The sequence below is a fragment of the Cibotium barometz genome, chromosome 46, assembly GCF_041138505.1.
Source record: "Cibotium barometz isolate CiBa-2024 chromosome 46, ASM4113850v1, whole genome shotgun sequence".
NCBI lineage: Eukaryota > Viridiplantae > Streptophyta > Polypodiopsida > Cyatheales > Cibotiaceae > Cibotium > Cibotium barometz.
The window spans coordinates 17,433,674-17,446,219 of NC_141091.1; positions in this window are offsets into that span (position 1 = coordinate 17,433,674).

Sequence of the window (12,546 nt, forward strand, 5' to 3'; positions counted from 1 at the left end):
TTCACCAATCCTCTCCTTCAGCTTCGCAAAAAAGAGGTAGACCCTCTTTCGATTTTCCTTGTTTATGCTTTTTTCTACGTATTATTGCATCCTTGTTTTATGGTTTAGGGTTAGTTTAGGGTTCTTGCAAGCTTATACATAGGATTAATTCAAGATCTATGCATAAAACCTATCATAAGCTTGCAATCTTTATGCATAGCCTTCTTGCAAGCTTTATGCATAAGCTCTATTCATAGAGCTTGCGAGCTTGTGAAATCTCTATGCATAAGCTCTATGCATAGAGTTTGCAAGCTTATAAACTTTCTATGCATAGGTTTCTTGAAAGCTTGCATGGACATTGTACATAGAGCTTGCATAGCCTTCTTGTTGAAAGCTCTATGCATAGCCTCTTGTAAAAGCTTAATGCATATGCTCTATGTATAGGCTTTATACATAGAGGTTGTAAGATTATGAAAGCTCTATACATAGGGCTTGTAAGCTTATGCAAGCTCTATACATAGAGTTTATGCATAGAGCTATATGAATCTAGCTGAATGCATGAATTAAGATCTATGCATAAAGCTTAATACATAATGTTTTATGTATAAATCTTATGGATGAGCTTTATGCATAAGGCTTCACATGCGTTATGTTTTTATGCATAAAGCTTTTTTTGATGTAGAGTGCCTTGCATGGATGGAGAGCATAAGCTTTTTGAATGTTTATACGCTCTTATACATATAACATATATTTCTTATGCTCTGTTTTTCTATGCATAAGGTATTCTCTTTATTCATAGAGTTTATATATGTTATCAAGGTAAGATCTCTTATCCATGTAAGACAAGATCATGTTTATTACACCATTGTGGGTAATGGGATTAAGGGTTAGCATAGTGCATGTAAGGCTTATAGCATAGAGATTATGCATAAGACTTATGCATATGGCTTACGCATAGAGCTTATGCATAAGTCTTGCAACCTTATTATGCAAGCTTATACTTAAGGCTTGCAAGCCTTACTATGCATACGATTGCATAAACCTTATTCATAAAGCTTGCATAAGACTTACGTATAGAGCATTACATATAAGCTTATGTATAGATCATTATGCATAGGCTTTATGCATAAGGCTCTATGCGTTCAGCTTTAGATGTAGGCTTCTATGCATAGAGCTCAATGTGTAGGCTCTATTTACAGAATCTATGCATATAGATTTTTGCATAAGGCCTTTATAAATAGCTATTTATGAATAGAGATAGCTTCTCTCTCCATCCTTGTTCTAATTACCTTCTTAATTTTGTATGGAGAGAAGATAAGCTAATGTATAAGTTATTTTTAAAATCTCCCTCAACGGCTGGGGAAAAGAAGCCCGTTTGACGCTTTTTTTAATATTTTTAAAGTCTCCCTCAACGGCTGGGAAAAAGAAGCCCGTTTGACGCTTTAAATGTTATTTTTAAAATCTCCCTCACGGCTGGGGAAAACATAAATGACCGCGTGTCCAGCTGGTCATAGTGTGTGGACATTAGCTAGGGTTAGTAGAGTGTGGACACAACTCATTGTGTGTTGTGTGGATTATGGATTAGTGCATTATGCTTTGTGTGAGAGTGGACATGGCTTCCCTCTATGGTTAGGGTTTGAAATATACATTAGGGTTTGCTCTTGTGTGTGTGTATCCTCCTCCTCTACCGTTCTTTCAACAAGGTATCAGAGCCTTGTGCTGTTTATTAGGGTTTATGAGTGAGTGAGTGAAGAGGGAGAAGAAGAAGCTGTGAAGCTTGCCATTGGAGCTATGAAGCTTGGAGCACACCAAATACTATCAGATCTGAAAGCTTGGCCTACCGGGTAAGGTCTTCTAAACATCCTTGAGCGGATTGCAGGTGAAACAGGCAAAAGCAAAGAAAAATAGAGCAAATCAAAGCAAAGAAAAAATTCTGGTTTTTGAAGCTTTCCATTAAAGCTTGGGAACATATTTGTATGGTGGAAATACGCGTGATTCTGGCAAAAGACATATGTATTTGACAAAGAGGGATATATTAGCAACCCATGTGCAAGCCTTGAACAATTTTTGGAGCAATTTCCATGCATTTGATTGAGTGAAATTACTGGTTTTTTGAGCTCTCACAAAACAGAGAAGAGGAAGCCCAAAATTGATGCATTTGGAGTGAGATTTTGGCAAAAATTGAACCATTGGTGGATTACACATATGCCTACGTGTGTTGGGGACTCAAACCCATCTTCAATCAACACTTAAACAACTCCCAAATCCCCTAATTGCAGGCGGCGCAGCCAGAACTGTGAAAACAGAGCAATTTTTGATCATTTTGCCCACGAGGAGATTGATTTCTCATTTGGTACTTGATATCTTCCACAAATTCCTTAGCAGTTGGATGCTTTACACCTTGCAAAAGAGGGCTATGTGATTTGTTTGGTCAATGATGCTTAATTGAGCTGGGAATGAGCTGATTAAAATAGGCTGTCCACTGGTTGCAGAGAAACAGAGCATTTTTAATTGAGCAATTAATCCTCGGTGTTTTACAATTGGACAAATTCCTCTTACATGGAGTTGATGGACACTAATGCTAAGCTAATGAATGCCTGGTTACCCAATTTGGACAAATATTGAAGGAATTAGAGCAAATTTTCTACTAGTTTTTCTGGTTTTTCTGGTTTTTCCCAAAACAGAGAAAGGGGTTTTCAAAAATTGATAACTACACATGTCAGATGGAGTTGATACTCAACATTGAGGTTCGTTAGGTGTCAATGCAAGTTGCCTAGACTTGATTGCACCATTACATTGTGATTTGGAGCCTTGGAAGGCGTGTCAATTCAGGGTATCCCGCACTGAGTGAGTCAGTTCATCTTGGATGATTACAGGTTGATTTTCTACATCAAATTTGGAGTTCGTTGGCTATCTTGGAGTATCTGGAACATTCATTGGAGTGTGGTTGAGCTGAGAAAGGCTCATTTATAGATTTGAAGTGTGCGGAAGGTGTACGCATTGAGCAACATGTCGGACAATCCAGTTCAGATTGTTGGTGAAAAGCTGGATAGGAAGAACTTCAAGGCATGGAAGTACAGGATAAAGAGTTTCTTGAAAGGAAAAGGATTTTGGAATCTCATTACAGGTGCTGAGCCAGAGCCTGAGCTACCTCGGCAACCTACACAGCAGCAGCAGCAGCTTATTGCTCATAAGCAATGGTCAGAGAGAGCATTCAAAGTGCTGCATTATTTGTCTATATGCATTTCTGATGCTATGCTCATACACATTCAGGATGCTGAGAATCCCAAAGATGCATGGGATACTTTGGTCAAGATGTTTGATACAGATACGAGTGCTCGTAAGTCTCAATTGCGACAGCAGATACACAATGTGAAAAGGAATAAAAGGAGCATACATGATTATGTGCAAGAAATCAAGAAGTTTGCAGATGCATTGGCCACAATAAATGCCCCCATGCCTGATGATGATTTGGTGGATATTACCTTGCGTGGTCTTGGCAAGGAATACAAATCTTTTGATACATCTATCTCAGTGAGGAGTACAGGTTTACCCGACTTCGATGAGTTGGTTTCACTCTTATTGGTTGAGGAAATCAAGCTCAGTGATTCATTTCTGGATGCATCTACTAGCCATGATGATGGCAGAAATCAGGCTTTCTACTCGCAGAGAGGCTTTAGAGGTAGGGGGAGATTCGCATCACGAGGACGTGGTGGTAATGGTCGTGGATGGCAGGACAGGCCTCCACAACAGAATTTTCAGCCTTCATATGGTGCTCGAGGTGGTCGTGGATATGCACCACAAAGAGGCAGAGGTAACCCCCGTGGTCGAGGACGTTGGCAAGGCCAACAAAATTCTATGCAAGATGTGGAATGCCATTATTGTGGCAAATATGGTCATATGGCGAGAGATTGTTTCCGCAAACAGAATGATTTGAGAGGGGGAAGAGCACAACGTGGTGGTCATTATGGTGGAAACTATGCACAACATGGTGGTAACTATGCATCAAGTAGCAATGATGGAACTGCAAATCATTTGTTTGCCATGAAGCATGTTGTGGGTTCTATGACAACAAATGCTGAGAATGATGATACATGGTATATGGACTCAGGAGCATCAAACCATATGACATGTCATGGTGAATGGTTTGAGCACATGAAGCCAATGGATGTCAAAGGCTATGTGGAAACAGGTGATGATACCCAGCATGTCATTACACATGTTGGAAGTGTACCATTGGTCATGCATAATGGTCAGACAAAGTCTATGTCAGATGTGCTGTATGTGCCTTCGATCACTAAAAGCTTGGCCTCAGTTGGTCAAATGGTGGAACAGGGATTACAGGTTCGTTTCAACGAGCATGGATGCTTCATTGAAGACTTCAAACATGGATGTAGAGTGATTGCTAAAGGCAAGAAAGCAGGAAGACTGTTTAAGCTGGATGCTGGAATTCCTGAGCTAAAATCAGCCATGTTCTCAAAGAGCCGGAATGTGGTACAGGATATTGATATGTGGCATAAGAGGATTGGACATGTCAATATACAGAGATTAAAGAATATGCAAACAAGAGGCATTGTCAATGGATTGCCTAGGTTCAAATATGATGGACATATGCATGTTTGTGAAGCCTGTCAATTTGGGAAGCAGGCAAGGTTGAGGTTTCCTAGAGAAGGAAATATGAGTAACAGGCCACTTGAGATAGTACACAGTGATGTATGGGGTCCTGCACAAAACCCATCTATCAAAGGCAGTTTATACTATGTTACATTCATAGATGATTTCAGCAGGATGACATGGATATACTTTCTGAGAGAAAAGAGTGAAGTGTTGGAAAAGTTCATGGATTTCAAAGCTTTTGCAGAAAAGCAATATGGCTGTTGGATTAAATGTCTGAGGACAGATGGAGGTGGTGAATACACCTCAAAAGCTTTTGAGCATTTCTTGAGGAAGCATGGAATAAGAAGACAATTGACTTGCAGGTATACACCTCAGCAGAATGGTGTGGCTGAGAGGAAGAATAGAGTCATATGTGAAGTGGCAAGGGCAATGCTTAATGAAAAGAGCATGCCAGATTACTATTGGGCAGAAGCATGTGCTACTGCAGTTTATATATTGAACAAAACACCTACAGCAACCATTCATGGAAGCACGCCAGAGATGCGGCTCACAGGTTACAGGCCAGACATTGGACATCTTAAAGTTTTTGGATGCATAGCTTATGTACATGTGCCTGATGAAAGAAGAAGGAAGTTGGATCCTAAGGCAGAGAAATGTATATTTGTTGGATATGCACAGGATCGAAAAGCCTACAAGTGTTATAATCCACAAACTAGATAAGTGGTCATCTCACGTGATGTGGTGTTTGATGAGCTTGCTAGTTGGTATAAAGCAAAAGATGAGGGTGTTATTGAGTCACTTGAGGCTGATGTTCATGTGAACTTACCACCACAAGCAAGTTCTAGTTCTACTACTATGTCTGGGCCAGCAGCAGAAGCTGAGAGTAGCAGTGTACGTCCATGGTCAGGACGTTTGAGGCATGAGAGTGTAAGCACTGGGAGTAGTGCTATGGATAAAGGCAAAAAGAAAGTTGAAGGAATTGGAATCACAGGTTATGAGTCATCTAGTTCTGAGAGTTTGGATGAGAAGCTTGGCATACCTGTTTTACACACACCTGCTGGTGCTAGACAGGACAGATATGTGCCACCACATGCTAGAGTTACAGGTGTACAGAGTGACCCGCAGGCATTGTGGAGATCCCAGAGAGTCAGATATCCTGTTGACAGATTGACATATAGAGATTTTGCTATGCACTATGCATATATGACATCTATGGTGAAGCATGTGGAACCTACATGCTATACAGAGGCTATTGGAGAGCATGTATGGGAAAAAGCAATGGATGTTGAGATGGACGCATTGGTCCATAATGATACATGGGACTTGGTTGCACTACCAAAGGACAAGAACGTTATTGGATGTAAATGGGTTTACAAAGTGAAGTGCAAATCTGATGGTTCTATTGAGAGACATAAAGCAAGATTGGTAGCAAAGGGTTATGCACAGACCCAAGGATTGGATTATGATGAGACGTTTAGTCCAGTGGCTAAGATAGGCACAGTGAGAGCAGTCATTGCTATGGCTGCAGCTAATGGCTGGGAAATGCATCAGATGGATGTAAAGAATGCATTTCTGAATGGAGATCTACAAGAGGAAGTGTACATGGCACAGCCAGAAGGGTATGTACACCCTAGATATCCCACTCACGTATGCAGGTTGAAAAAGGCATTGTATGGTCTGAAGCAAGCACCTCGTGCTTGGAGTGATAAGATGAGCAGATATCTTATCTCACTTGGTTTTCAGATTTCTACAGCAGATTCTTCACTCTATGTGAAGAAGACACAGCATGGGATTGTTTTACTAGTCATCTATGTGGATGATTTGATTATCACAGGTGATCATGGTGCAGATGTGATGTATGTCAAGAAAGCTTTGAGTGGGCAATTTGACATGAAAGATCTTGGTGAGTTGAGATATTTCCTTGGCATTGAAGTGGTGAAAGATCATGCAGGTACTTGGTTAGTACAGAGCCAATATGCATTGGATATGTTGGCAAAGTATGGCATGACAGGGTGTAAGCCTATGAGCACACCATTGGAGCAAAATGTGAAGTTGCGGGCTGATTATGGCGAGGAATTGGATGATCCTTCTATGTACAGGAAGATGGTTGGTAGTCTCATATATATGACTATCACACGCCCGGATTTGAGTTATGCTGTGGGGCTAGTCAGCCAGTTTATGCAGAGCCCCAGGAAACCACATTTGGATGCAGTGAGACGCATCATGAGATATGTGAAGACCATAGCACATTATGGTTTATTTTATGAGAGTGGTAAAAGCTTGGACATACATGGCTACACAGATGCTGATTGGGCAGGTAGCGCATATGACAGGAGGTCTACTAGTGGATATGCTTTTACACTTGGAAGTGCCGTGGTGAGTTGGAGTAGCAAAAAGCAACCTACAGTTGCTTTATCCAGTACAGAGGCTGAGTACAGGGGTGCAGCCATTGCTACTTGTGAGGCTATATGGTTAAAGAGTCTCTTGGCAGATTTATGTGAGCCTCTTGATGGGAAAGTTGTCATTCATTGTGACAACATGAGCAGTATACAGTTGGCAAAGAATCCAGTGTTTCATGCGAGGACCAAACACATAGAGGTCCATTATCACTTTGTCAGAGAGAAGGTGCTGGATGGTACAGTTGATCTTCACTATGTGAAGACTGATGAGCAGGTGGCAGACATCTTTACGAAGCCACTTAGCAGGGAGAAGTTTGAGTACTTCCGGACTATGCTGGGAGTACATGGGATGAGCTTGAGGGGGAGTGTTGAGAGTCTTGATATCCCAAGCTCATCTATATCTTCATCGGCAGTACATCATGAGCTTGAGAGGGGCTGTTGAGATTCAAGCTCGATGTGAGTGTGAGCTAGCTACGCTATGTACTGGCAGATTAGGTAGGAACATGTGTGAGACATAAATGACCGCGTCTCCAGCTGGTCATAGTGTGTGGACATTAGCTAGGGTTAGTAGAGTGTGGACACGCGGCAGTACATCATGAGCTTGAGAGGGGCTGTTGAGATTCAAGCTCGATGTGAGTGTGAGCCAGCTACGCTATGTGCTGGCAGATTAGGTAGGAACATGTGTGAGACATAAATGACCGCGTGTCCAGCTGGTCATAGTGTGTGGACATTAGCTAGGGTTAGTAGAGTGTGGACACAACTCATTGTGTGTTGTGTGGATTATGGATTAGTGCATTATGCTTTGTGTGAGAGTGGACATGGCTTCCCTCTATGGTTAGGGTTTGAAATATACATTAGGGTTTGCTCCTGTGTGTGTGTCTCCTCCTCCTCTACCGTTCTTTCAACACATGTCTCAGTGTTTATTTCTCCATCAACAATCTTTATGTGCTATTTGTAGTATCACAAATATGGGGCGTTTTGGTCACATGGACGTCATTTTTGAGTAGAACGAATAGACCAAAGAAGAGCAACCTTTGATTGTGGTGTCACAGCGCAGTTTGTTCAAGAAAGTCGTGCAAGTGCAAGTGATGATAACACAATTACTGGAATGCTTGATTACTTTGGAACCATTCAAGATATATTAAAGGTTGGCTTCAGAAGTTTTGAGTTGTTTATCTTTGATGTGAAGTGGTTCAAGGTAATCACGAATGGGCCACATGCAACTGTACGTAGAGACAAGAGTGGCCTCATCCAAGTGGACTCCACAAAGGTATGGACCGATCAGCAAGATACTTTTGTGCGCCCAGAGCATTGTGAGCAGGTTGTCTTTAAAGCGGATCCAAAAGATCCACGCTGGCTATTTGTGGTTCAAGTCGCCCCCCGTAGTAAGCAAATTTTTGAAGAATTTGAGCTACAACAGGGTGATGTGGATGCACAGGGTGGTGGAGAGCAGCAAGAACAAGCCGATATCAACAATGAAGAGGAGCAAGCAAATGAAGAGGAGCAACTAGAGCAAGATCCAAATGAAGAGGTGCAAACCAATGAAGCTGAAAAACATGTTGAGGAAGAAGACATAGATGATGAGGACATCCTTCATCAAGGGATTTTTAATGATGAGGATGCTGAAATGTACATAGACATAGATCTCTTTGGGGCTACTGTTCTTAATGAGGATGATAGAATAGATAATGATTTTTAAAATGATGTATCTTAATGATTATGCAAATAGTTATGACATATTTATAATGATTTTATGACATTGAAGGTCCTTTCATTGTTTACCATTGTTAATGTTTACCGTCATAATCACTACTGTAGGTGCAAGTTGATATAGTTTTACCATTGTTGTTTATCATTTTTAATGTTTGTCATATGGTTCTTTCATTGTTTACCGTGTAATTTTCATTTCGCACAAGTTTGTCATATGGTTTTTTGTCCAACAGGCCATGGGTGATGACTCACCGCCCTACGACTACAGTCTTGATTTCTCATTTAATCCTACACTGCAAGGCATGAATCCCCAGCAGTTATATGGTTTTCTTTCGTCCATGACTCCAGAGCAGAGAGCCATGGCTCAGAGTTATTGGGGTTCTAGAGCAGGGACATCTGCCTCACCATCTGGCTTCTCGACGCCAGTTTCCACACCCGTGGGTACGACAGCAGCTCCCACACCTCATACCACACAGCCTTCCACTCCTCTTACAGCTCGATCTACCACCTCTTCACATAGACGTCGCTTCAGGGGGAGGTTGTTGTGGTGGTAGTGCCACAGATGCTGTGACACCACCACCACGTGAGCGTCGTCCTTCGCTCTCATCTGTTGATAGTAGGGTCACCTTCCACTCCCTGGGGTGCACATGACCATGACAACAGCAAGATATACACAATTAGGGATGGGGCACCAATAATGAATAGTGCAGGGAAGGCAATGAAGACACGCATTCGACAATTGTGCACTATACAGTTTCACGACTCTGTCATGACTAAATGGGATCAGCAAGATAAGGGAAAGAAAAATTATATAAATACAAAGATAAAGCAAGAGTTTCAGCCATCTGACCCTATGAATGTCGTCTCTAATGAGTGGATACAGTATACAGCTCGCATTTTGATGGGGCATCGTAGGTCAGAGGCGAGGGATGCATTTAGAGAGGGGAAAGAGAAACCTGTTTAGCTAGATGACAGGGAGTGGGCAGCCATTGCTCAGGAGCTCACAGAGACACCAGAGAGGTTTCAACAACAAAGAGAGGCGGCAAGGGCAAGACTCCAAACAGTAGGGGCTTCTCATCTTGGGAGTGGTGGTTACAAAACCATGCGCCATGAATTCGTAAGTATTTATAGCAATTTTATTTATGTAAATGTATGTATGTGGACTAAATGTTGATTTTTAAAAGTTATAATTGTTAATCATTTGTGTAGGAGTTGGCCATGAATCGCCCACCAAGTAGGCGAGAGGAGAAGTACGCTCACAAACATGGCCTTGTGGCCTTATTTGAGATGCTTGAAGAAGAAGGAGAGACCGTCAATTGGGAGGCATTACCATGATGTAAGATGACCTTCAAACTAATGGTATATGATCAAAAGATTCTTGAGTATTGATGTTTAATTTAATTTCTTGTTTATCGATTTGGAAAATAAAAAAACGAGCACGGTTGTTTTTGTGCTCTATTTTAGACAGAATGGTGCTGTTTGTTTACTGTTGTTGATCCTGTTCAGTTTGCAGGCAGCCAGGCAATAGCCAAGCAACACTATTCTGTCCAAAAAAAATATTTGGTACAGCATCGGTATATTCCCCGGTATATTCACCGATATATTCATCGGTATACATGCCGGTATTGCCGTCGGTATAGATGCCGGTGAACATCGGTATAGGGATAGGTATACACCCCGGTATAAGTGCTGGTATAGTGGCCAGTATAGACGCCGGTATAGCCGTCAGTATTAGCGTCGGTGAAATGTCGGTATAGACACCGGTATAGGTGCCGGTATAGTTCCCCGACGCTTATACCGACGTCATCGTTCCGATGCATATACCGGCATTTATACCGATGACGGGGCTTTTTTAGACCCCGTTCAATGACGTCGGTATAAGCGCCGGTATTAGGCTACCATGTAGTAGTGTCTAGCTCAGCCATCTTCCTCTATTCAGAGTAACCTCAGAACTCCCTCCCAGAATTGGGATAACCAAAGAGAAAGAGTTCCGCCCCAATCTGAAGCAGGTAGAGCAGTTACGATAGCAAAAGTAGTGGAAGAGGAAAGAGGTTAGATTTATGTCGCAATTGAAAACCAATGGCCAAATCATCAATTTTGTGTCATCCATACTCCAGCTAAGTATAAGGGTAAGCCATTTAAGCTTTTGATTGATTCAGGTAGTACTCATTCATTTATTTCCTCAGGATGCTCGCATAAGCTAGTCTTAGAACAGAAATCAAGGAATCCTATGTAAGTTGAATTGGCTAGTGGGAAGATTCTTTTCACTCACCATGAGACAGATCGTATTCAGTTTAATCTAGATGGGAAATTCACTATCATAATGGAACTATTTTCTTTCGTGACCTTCATGGGAACAAAGTTCAAGGAACTAGAATTTTCGGATCCCCAGATCTACAATTAGTAAAAGCTTCTAGGTTACTAAAAGTACTTAGAAAGAAGCAGCTTATTTATGTTGTCAAAATGAATCCGGTAGACATAAAGTTAAAAGCTAAAGAACGAGAATGGTTAAGTGAGTATGATGATTTATTCCCACAACAGAGCTAACTGAGATGCCTCCGATTCGGGAAGTAGATCATGTGATAGAATTGACCCTCAGAGCTCAGCCAGTAGCCTAGCGTATGTACAAAATGCCAGTCCCTCAAGCCATTGAACTCGAGGAACAACTTAGGCAGCTATTAGAGGGTTTGTAAGACCCAGTGTTTCACCTTGGGGAGCGCCAGTTCTCTTTCAAAAAAAGAAGGATGGAACACTAAGACTCTTTGTGGATTACAGAGGTCTCAATCAGATGACAGTTAAGAATAAGTATCCTATCACCAGAATTGATGAGCTGTTAGACACAGGGCGGCTAAGTGGAGCCCAGATCTTCACAAAGATAGATATCAAATCAAGGTATTACCAGATAAGGATTAATAATCAAGATATCCCAAAGACAGCCATCAATACTTGCTATGGGCACCATGAATTTACAGTCATGCCATTTAATGAGTAAATACTCACATAAGATAGAGTGGACTAAGGACCAAAGAAAACATTAAGAAACTGAATTTTTGACACCTCAGAGTGGGGATCTGCCCTCATGAAGGAGGTGTCTTTTTTCTCATCATTATCCCCAATTTTAAATCAATTAAATGAGATATTTCATCTCTCCTCTCTCCTATTTCAAGTCTAGTTCCAAAAAGTAAGCTGAACTGACCCAAAAATGATCAGAAATTGACCAAACTGAACTGGAAAATTCTAAAATCAGTTTGCTTGGTTTGAGGCTCACTTTTTCCTATAAATAGAAGCCTCCCCCTTTGTGAAAGCTTAATGGTGTTTATGCACTGTTACTCTACTCCTACCTGTTAAAATTACAGCAATGTGATGAGCTATGGTGGATCAAATACTAGAATCAACATCATTAACAAAGAGATTAGACGGTAATTAAGACGTGATTAGTGAGCAATTAACTAATAGCTTAATGTAGGCATGGATAATCAAAAACCAGCAAATTCTCATTAGGCCAATGCCTCAATTTATAGAGTTTACATCCAAGCATCTAATCCCACTGATTTCTCCTTGATTCACTCCACCTCTTTTGCTTGATTCTCTCCACCTCTTCACTTTTCCCAGAATATCTCCACACTTCCTAAATCTTCTCATGCTACCCTTTATTCTCTCCCAGCAGATTCTTCTCACGTTTTCACAGGTTCTCTCACATTTACAAATTCTCTTTTACAGCCTCTAGCCAAGGGCTTGTTCCCGCACACACCCTATTCACTTGTATATTTCAACACCTCCCCTCAAGTGAATAAGGCTAGCACACCTGGACCCTATACCAAGTTTCCCTCTTACTTGATAG